Here is a 10073-nt window from a genome sequence, read left to right as displayed (position 1 = left end):
CTATATAGAATAATCAATGAATGGTTGAATAAATACCCCGTCATTAGTTCATTTATTCAACACATATTTATTATGCAATTACCATAGGCAAGACACTGTGCTTGGAAGTAGGGATATAAAAATGAATATGCCATGGCACATAGTCAAGCATTTGGCAGTCTTAAAGGAGTTAGTGTCGCGTGTGTCTCCCTCCTCAAGGCACAAGTGAGGCTCACCTGATGCAAATGACCTCCCTCATGCCAATAAGGCCTTGAATGGCCTCTTGGTTCACAACAAATATTCTACACTAATTTTTCTTGCTTTTTTTTTTAAACAAACACACACATGACACTTATCATGTGCCAGGCACTGTTACAAGAATTTTACAATTATTAATTAATCAGTCCTCAGTCAACTCTAAGAGGTAGGTTCTATTGTTATTCTTCCTTTATGATGAGGAAACTGAGGCACAGAGAAATTAAATAAATTGTCTAGTTCCACAGAGCTAGCAAGAGGTGAGGTTAGGATTTGAACCCAGATAGACTGTGTGCTTAACCACACATTAAGAACCTGGACTAAAGGAAGAGAGAGCACTGATGAATTTCATATTTAGTAATAAATGGGAGAGGAGAGAAGACAGACTTTACCAGAATGAGGCTTGATAGACTTGGAATCAGGGCCAGCTCTGCCATTAGCTGGCTTCCAAACTTAGGTGAGTCACCTACTTTCTCTAAGCATCAGTTTCCACCTGTCCAAAATAAGGCACTGACTAATGATCTGAAAGGTCCTTTGAAGCTCTGTAGTTCTTTTAAACAGCATATTGAGAATTGAAGCTCTTCCAAGGAAAAATAAAATGGGTTCTTTTTAATTCATGGAACTATTACAGGGATCCTATGTGTGCAATAATATGGTCTACTCTTAAAATTCATTGTGTTTTAGACTTTTATTTACAACTAGAGGCCTCGTACACAAAAATTTGTGCACTCGGGGGTAGGGGGTCCCTCAGCCCGGCCTGTGCCCTCTCGCAGTCTGGGACCCCTCGGGGGTGACCACTTCCTGGCTTAGGCCTGCTCCCTGGGGGTTGGACCTAAGCTGGCAATCAGACATCCCTCTGGCAGCCCGGCAGCCCTCAGGGGATGCCCATTTGCCAGCAGAGAGCAGACCTAAGCTGCAGTTGGACATCCTTAGCGCTGCTGAGGAGGCAGGAGAGGCTCCCACCACCACTGCTGTACTGGCAGCCATCAGCCTGGCTTGTGGCTGAGCAGAGCTCCCCCATGTGGGGGCGACTGACCACCAGAGGGCAGCTCCTGCATTGAGCATCTGCCCCCTAGTGGTCAGTGTGTGTCATAGTGATGAGTCATTCCCAGTCTTTCTGCTGTTAGGGTCAGTTTGCATATTACCCTTTTACTATATAGGATAGAGGCCTGGTGCACAGGTGGGGGCTGGCTGGTTTGCCCTGAAGGGTGATCCGGTTCAGGGTGGGGGTCCAACTTGGGTGCCTGGCCAGCCTGGATGACGGACTGATGGCTGTTTGCAGCTGGTCACACCCCCTTCAGGGTGGGGGTCCCCACTGGGTTGCCTGACCAGCCTGGGTGAGGGGCTGAGGGCCGTTTTCGGGCTGGTGGGTGACTGAAGCTCCCAGCCTCTTTTTTTTCTTCTTTTTTTTTCTTCTGGGATTTATTTACCTTCTATAGCTTTCACTGGAGCTGAGAGCCGACTCCAGCTCTGAGCACACGGACGGTTGAAAGCAGGTGTCTGGGTTTGTTTAGCTTCTATAATTGCAACATTGTTGCATCTGGAGCTCAGAGCTGGGCTGCGACAGGCGGGGAACCTTGGCTTCCTCTGTCACTGGAGTAAGCAAGCCTCATGTTCGCTTCAGCTGCCTGGCTGCCAGCCGCCATCTTGGTTGGCAGTTAATTTGCATATCTTGCTGATTAGCCAATGGGAAGGGTAGCAAAGTTATGGTTAATTACCATGTTTCTCTATTATTAGATAGGACTAGAGGCCCAGTGCATGAAATTCATGCGGGGGCAGGGGAGTCCCTCAGCCCAGCCTGCACCTTCTCCAATCCGGGACCCCTCGGGGGATGTCCAACTGCCTCTCACAATCCGGGACCACTGGCTCCTAACAACTCTCCTGTCTGCCTGCTTGCCCCTAACCACCCCTGCCTGCCTGATTGCCCCGAACCACCTCTGCCTGCCTGCCTCATTGCCCCTAACTGTTCCCGTGCTGGCCTGATTGCCCCTAACTGCCTCTGCTTTGCTCCACACCTGGGACCCAGGATTCCCTCCTCTGGCCAGTTGCAGGCACCCGGGACCCGGGCTTCCCTTCCTCTAGCCGGCCGCAGGCACCCAGGACCCGAGCCGGCTTCACCTGGGCTGGCTGCAGCCGCAGAGGGCCGTGGGGCGGGTGGCTTGTCCCCTTCTGGGCCGCAGGCGCAGGCACAGCCACTGGCACCCAGGACCACGAGGCGGGCGATTTGTCCCTCTCCCAGGCCACAGCCTGGCTCATCCCCATTCCTCTCTCCCCACTGTTGAGTGTCTGAGCCATTACAGCATGATGGCATGAGGGCATGGTGACCATTTGCATATTAGCTCTTTATTATATAGGACTAGGGGCCCAGTGCACAAAATTCGTGCACTGGGTGTGTGTGTGGGGGGGGGGGAGTGTCCCTCAGTCCAGCCTGCCCCCTCTCACATACTGGGAGCCCTCAGGCGTTGACCCCCATCACCCTCCAATTGCAGGATCGGCCCCTTGCCCAGGCCTGACGCCTCTGACAGAGGCGTCAGGCCTGGGCAGGGGACCCTCATTTCCCCCCATCACTGGTTCTGCCCCCAGCCCAGGCCTGATGCCTCTGGCCCAGGCATCAGGCCTGGGCAGGGGACCCCCAGACCCCTCCGATTGCTGGCTCTGCCCCTGGCCCAGGCCTGATGCCTCGGCCAGAGGCGTAGACCCCCATCACCCTCCGATCGCCTGATCGGCCCCTTGCCCAGGCCTGACGCCTCTGCCAGAGGTGTCAGGCTTGGACAGGGGACCCCCATCTCCCCCTGATCACTGGCTCTGGCCCCCACCCAGGCCTGATGCCTCGGCCAGAGGAGTTGACCCTCATCACCCTCCGATCACCAATCACCGGATTGGCCCCTTGACCAGGCCTGAGGCCTCCGGCAGAGGTGTCAGGCCTGGGAAGGGGACCCCCAGCTCCCTGCGGTTGCAGGCTCCGCCCCAGCCCAGGCCTAACGCCTCTGGCCTAGGCATCCGGCCAGGGCAGCGGGGACCTGCAGTGGCAGCGGGGGGCGCCGCGATCGTGGGCTTCGCTTTAGGCCCAGGCAAGGGACCCCTAGCTCCTGGGACTGCCAGCTTCGACCGTGCCCAGCTCCCATCGCTGGCTCCACCCCTACTTCCTGCTATCACTGGCCAGGGCGGAAAAGGCACCTGATTCTCTGATCATGGCTGGGGGGCAGGGCACAGGCGGCCCCAGGGCCGCCTTTGCCCTGCCCCCCAGCTCTTAGCTCCCCCCTGGGTTTCCGATCACTGTCAGTGGCAGGGGGCTTCTTCCTGCTTTCCCTTTCGCCTCCCTGCATTGTGCCTACATATGCAAATTAGCCGCCATCTTGTTGGCAGTTAACTGCCAATCTTAGTTGGCAGTTAATTTGCATATAGCCCTGATTAGCCAATGAAAAGGGTAGCGTCGTACGCCAATTACCATTTTTCTCTTTTATTAGTGTAGATTATATAGGATAGGATGATATGAATTGACACCTAAGTCTAGGATAATTACAGTGGACCTCAAGAAGGAATGTATCTGCCAAGAAGGATTCCTCATGGTTAACTGAGAACAAATGCATTACTAGAATCTAGCAGCCATTGCAGAGGACCCTCACATATGCTGCATTTCAGGAAAAAGCTGCACACGAACCTTCAGCCTCCTTCACTGTGCTCCTGCTGTCAACCCTTATAAAGAAGTTCCTGGTATCATCTTTCAACCAATGGACTGAGACCTGCTCAGACCACTCTGAACTATGCAGCTATATTCTCATTTGCTGACCAATCAGAGCAGCTCCATTATGACCAATCGGAATGCTCAAAGATAATATGATGCTATATGAACCAATCAGGTTGTGCAAATTTGGATTCCTCATTTGCATGAAAGTGAAGCAATTAAGAACCAGGATGGGAACGTTTGTTACAAAAGCAGCCTCCCCTTTGTCTTTGAGGAACATACTTTCGGTTTCCAGAGGAGGCTGTTTCCCCAGTTTGCAAACTGTTCTCTTGAATAAAGTTTCTCCTCTTTCTGAACCCCCGATTTGGGATTCTAGTTGATATTAGATTGGCGGCAGCGAACGTCTGTTGATGAGGATTACACCAGACTACATTTATTTTTAACTTTGAGTCACCCATCACAACTCTGGATTCCTCATTTGCATGAAAGTGGAGAAAATGAGGTATGAAAATTCTAAGTCTCTAGAGTCTTTATAAAAACTAGCTTGAAAATATTACAATACATTTAGTTCTTGGACAGTAAGTAAAACTTAAAAGTCTATATCCACCATCTGGGCTACTCTCTAGACCTAAAAAACACACACACACACTAACTCTGAAGTCGGTAGAAAAGAAGGGTGAGTTACAATTCTATGACTTTTATGCTTACATGCAAATTGCACATGCATATCTAGGGGTTTGGTGTCAAACTCAGGTTTAAGTGATGGAAACTGATTTATCTATTTACCTGGTTCATAAAGGCTCAGTGCCTAGGCAATCAATCTAACTCTTTGCAGAAAGACATGTTATTTGACATTTTTACCACAAAACCTTCTATTTCCTCAATATGCTATCTCTGATTATTCTTAAATACAATCTCAGTTGGCAAAAAAGGTCACTATACCAGGACTCTTAAAAGCTTCAGAGAAGCACTTCACTAGATTCTAAAGCACTCAAGACATATCTCCAAAGCACAGGCAAACCTCCAGAGTCTCCTTCAAAAATTACTCACAGCCCAGCTACTATTGGGGCCATCAAAGGCATAGGCTCAGGACCACAGAGCTAAGACCAAAATGAGTTATTTATTCTGCTAATTCCACAAGGAATAGTTTCCATATTATCAATATCTCTAAAGCCCCATAAAATAACATGGTTCTGTCAACATCAACTTCAAATAAACACTCCAAACCTAAAATTCCCAGCAACAGAAAGTCAGTTTTTCTTTGACATAGAGCTGGGACTTGTCATTTCCAACACAACATTAATCATGTCGAGTATTTCTAAGCAATCCAGAAGGTTCATGCCATATACTAATTTATCAATAGTTTTGCCCAATTTGTACATGGCAAGCCTTTTATGTAGGAGTAAGACATTTAGCCAGTGAGTAAATCCAGCTGAACACACAGCATCTCAAACTATACAAGAGTTTTGTTATCTAGTTGTAATCATGAAAATGTTCTTTGACTTCTCAAGAGAGTCAAATGCTTGTGATGGTGATTAAAATAGAGAGGCTCATAAACTTTCCAAAAAAGAAATCGTTTCTGAATAGAAAAAAAAAAAACTCTTTAGAGAAATTTCATTCCATAGAAAATTATTATATTGTACATACTGAAGATTTTAAAATGTAGCTATTGCAAATGTTAACTATCTATTGTCATTGGCAAATGGCAAATGATAGGGAATACTGCTAACTATTGGTTAAATCAACTATACTATAGTAAGATCGTATATAATAAGATCACAATGTAGGTGAAATTACTTATTATATTGTGAATCACTTTACAAATAAAAAATAATTAAGAGCTATGTAGAGAAAAATGCTAAGATGTATCATTATTTAATGGCGCTGGAGTGTAATAAAATAGACCATTTCTGTAACCCTTTGAGAAAAGAAGAAGTTATAGTTATAGTTATATTTTGCCCCTACGCCACTCGTTTCCACAAGTTTCCAAAAAGAAATTTTGTTTTTGGACAAACTACATTAGAAGCAAAAGGAGACGAAAAGACAGAGACAGAAAAAACAGAGAGAGTAAGGTAAGGAGGAGAGAGATAACCTAAAGAGCTAAAAGGTTTATATATTGCATGTACCTACTTGTGGAAAAGTGGAACTATAAAAAACCGCACTTTATAGTCTCATAATGTGCTTGTTGTCTTTTTCAGTAAAATGATGGGAGTTTTATGTTTGTTATGCACTATTTAAATAGTAGAGTAAAATTCTCTTCTGGAGATATGTTTAAGAGAGACAAGTGTGTTTTACTGCTTTTATTAATAAAATTCTACCTAGCTTGCAATTTTATTACTTTAACATGTGTTCAAAAATCTTGAGTAAATTTAAATCTACTGATAACTTCAACATCTCAATATCAAAAGCCTATGTTTTTATTTCTAAAGATGTATTACTTTCTTTAATGAGATCCAAGAAATGGATTTTAGCATCACAGATATTCAGAACTGGAAGAACATTTCTATGTTACTCAGTCTGACCTTCAGTTGAAATTATGAATTATCTCTGAATTGTCCCAGGCCAGTGGGAACCCAGGTGCTCTTTGAACACTTTCCATGATAGGGAATCTTACTACTTCAGGAGATCTTCAGTTAAATTTCAAAGAGTTCTGATAGGTTCTTTTTAAAATTTATATATTCACTTTAAATTTTTCTGATCTCCACTGCTTAGACATATTTCTCTATATAGAGAAGCAAAGAATAAATCTAATTCCACTTCCACACGAAAACTCCATAAATGCTAAGGAAAGCACTTTGAAGAGACTCTAGCATATAATATCCATTCAATAAATATAAGCTATTATTACTTTTATAATCAAAACCCTAAAAACTTTTTTTCTCAAACTTCCCATATCTAGTTTCTTTAAAATCCCCTCGTTTAGAATGTTTTAAAGACCTCTCTCAGCCTCAACTTCAAACCATGCTCAGGACACTCAAATTCTTTTCAGAGAAGTTGAGAATCTGACCTAATAAGACAGGATGCCATGATGCTATCTTCATCTTTTCACCATTTTTGTTTGTTTACAAAGAGAGCTCACTTCAACTCAATATAACAAATACTTATTGAGTGTCTACTCTACAGATGACTCAATACAATCTGAAGTTTCCTACCAGGTGGTTCTGAGAAAATTATCACACAGGTTTTCCTTTGCTCTTTTACAATCATTATATATAGCAGTAGTCACTTACCGGTGGTCCGTGAGGTCCTAAAGGTTGGCAACTGCTGATATATAGAACTGTTTATCCATTACCAATATTCAAATCCATGTTTATGCTTAATATTAATTAGTTCATTAAAAATTGATACTATTTATTGGATTTATTTAAGAAAACCTGACTATATTGATATTAGTATTATATTATAAATATATTAGAGGCCCAGTGCACAAAATTCATACATGGGAAGGGTACCTAGCAGCTGCCAGCTGCTACCCAGGGCCTTACTTTGTTCTGCGCCATTCCCTGGTGATCAGCACATGTCATAGCGAGCGATCGAACTCCCGGTCAGTCAAACTCCTGAGGGGACACTTTGCCTATTAGGCTTTTATATATATGTATAGATATAAAATACAAATGCTTGTTTTTTAATAAGCTAAGTCCTAATACAATCAAATTCTATAAAAAATATTTCAGGCTTCATTCTAATAATCCTCTAAGAAGATTCCAAGAATCTAAGAATATTCAAGATAATACAATTCTAGTATAAAGAGAAAATTGGGGGAGTCCTGTAAAGTATTTCAAAGAATTTTTACTATAGAATATGAATATAACATAGGCTCTTTGCTTTAACTTGAGGCAAATAAATTCTTGAGTTCCAAATATTTAACTTGGGCTTCATTATCATTATTATCTTCAGATTGCATTTTACAATATTTACTAGGAGGATTTCCAACCAAAAGCAGTGGTAAAAAAAACAACATAGTGGTGAAAAGATATTTCTACTCAATTCTCTTCTACAAAACAGAATGAAAAACCACCCTCCTCCAAAAAAGAAATAAAAAAGGGAACAAGACTCCATATTTAATGAAGCTAATACAGTGAGTTTTGTACTGAAGACAGTAGAATGACAAGAGCAAACTCAATCTCTGTTATTAAATTAGTTAAACAAGGAGGCTACTAGAAGGAGGTGGTCTACAAAAGCAAACCAGTATCTAAGCCTGTAAATGCCTCCAGGTTAGTAAATTGATACTTAAGGACAACTAATCACAAACAGACAACAAGGATTTAAGCTACAGTCAATCTATAATTTTCTTTATTGGCTCTTGTTGGTGAAGCACTCCTAACCACTACTGGTTTGGGGCTGTTAGTTTGAACCACTTTGGAAAATACCAACTTGGTCCACCACTTCCGGCCAAAGTTTTTGTTCCCACTCACATCGGAACCTATTGGTTTTAGCTAAAACAGAGTATAGATTTTAAAAAATCATAATAACTATATTACATATAATATATATCCTCAAGCATTCATAATACTAAACAAGAACCAAAATAAATAAATAATAATGCAATCCAAGAAGTTAAAAAAGAAAAAAAATTGATTTAATTTAATGGGTTAAAAAGAAGAAAAGCAGTGCATTGATAAATAAATCCAAAAGCTAGTGTTTCCAATAAAATAGATACCCACTCCCATCTAATCAAGAAAAAAAATTGCTAAAACACAAATATTCAAAATGAAACCTAGGAGAGAAATAGTCAAAATATGGGAAAATTGTATGAATTATTAGAGAGTGATTAGCTCAGCCCTATGCAAATATGTTTTAAAATCCAGATAAAATAGGCAATTTCACTTCTTTTTCCTTTTATTTCTATAATTCATTCCACTTTCTCTTATCCCTTAGGGATACAATCTATTGGGTTTAATGTTTATACTTCTTGTTTGTAGTGTATGTCTTTACAAAATGTGAGTCAATGTTGCATTTATTTGTTGCATCAATTTATTTCTAACACATATATATAGTATTGCATCATACACCTTCCTTCAGTTACTTGTGGGGTTTTTTTAAGCACCAAAGTTTCTAAGATCCATCCATATTGCTCTGTGTACAACTGACCAGTACTTTTCATTGCTATGTGTATCCACCACATCTTATGTATTCTCTCTTCCAGTTATGACCATCCAGATTACCTCCAACTCACCACCCACACAGCTAATACTATAATAAATAGTGTCACATATCCACTTTTAAAGTTCTTATTTCCTTCATATACAACAGGCACTTATCTATATATATAAAAGCCTAAACGACCAAATGACTGGAACAACTGGTTGACCAGTCGCTATAGTGCACACTGACCACCAAGGGGCAGACACTCAATGCAGGAGCGACCCCTGGTGGTCAGTGCACTCACACAGCCAACCTTCGATGGCCAGCCAACCTCCCCTGGTCCCTCCCGGCACCTGGCAGGCCCTGTCCAGCAGGCCCCGGCCAGCAGCCAGCAGCCAGCAGCCAGTAGCTGGCAGGCCCCGGCCAGCCTGGCCCTGATCAGGACTGGGCAAGACAGCTCCAATAGGCCCCAATCGCCGGCCAGGTCTAAGGACCCCACCCATGCACAAATTTCATGCACTGGGCCTCCAGTAAATATATAATATATTTAGGTTTATGTTACTGTTCCTAGAACAACTTTGTGGTAACTACATGGTCAGATTTGTCAAACTCTAAAAGCAAGATTGGCCCAACAATTCTAATGTTGAGAATTTATCTTACAAAAAGATACCTTGATATATGTATAAGGATGTTCACTCACATTCTTTTTTAGAAAAAAAACTATAGGGTGAAAATTTTACATGCTCTCCAATAAGGAATTAATTAAATTATCATTTATCCATACAGTCAAATATACAACAGCTATATAATAGGAATGAAGTGCTGATATGATCTCCAAGATGAGTTGATCCTTAAAAAAATAAGATATAAGTATATTACATATGTAAATAGATTCTATTTGTGTATACATATGAAACTGTGATTAGTCATTGCTTCCGCACAGTGAGAGCACAGTTTTCATTTGTAGTTTTGTTTGTTTTCCATTCCTTTACCATTATATTTAACCCATTTATAAGTCTGACTTGATGGCTTTTATGTCAAATTCTCTCTGGGACAAATCAATTTTAAA

Source organism: Myotis nattereri, assembly GCF_964212035.1.
Source record: "Myotis nattereri genome assembly, chromosome: 3".
NCBI classification, from domain to species: domain Eukaryota; kingdom Metazoa; phylum Chordata; class Mammalia; order Chiroptera; family Vespertilionidae; genus Myotis; species Myotis nattereri.
This window is presented reverse-complemented; position numbering follows the sequence as displayed.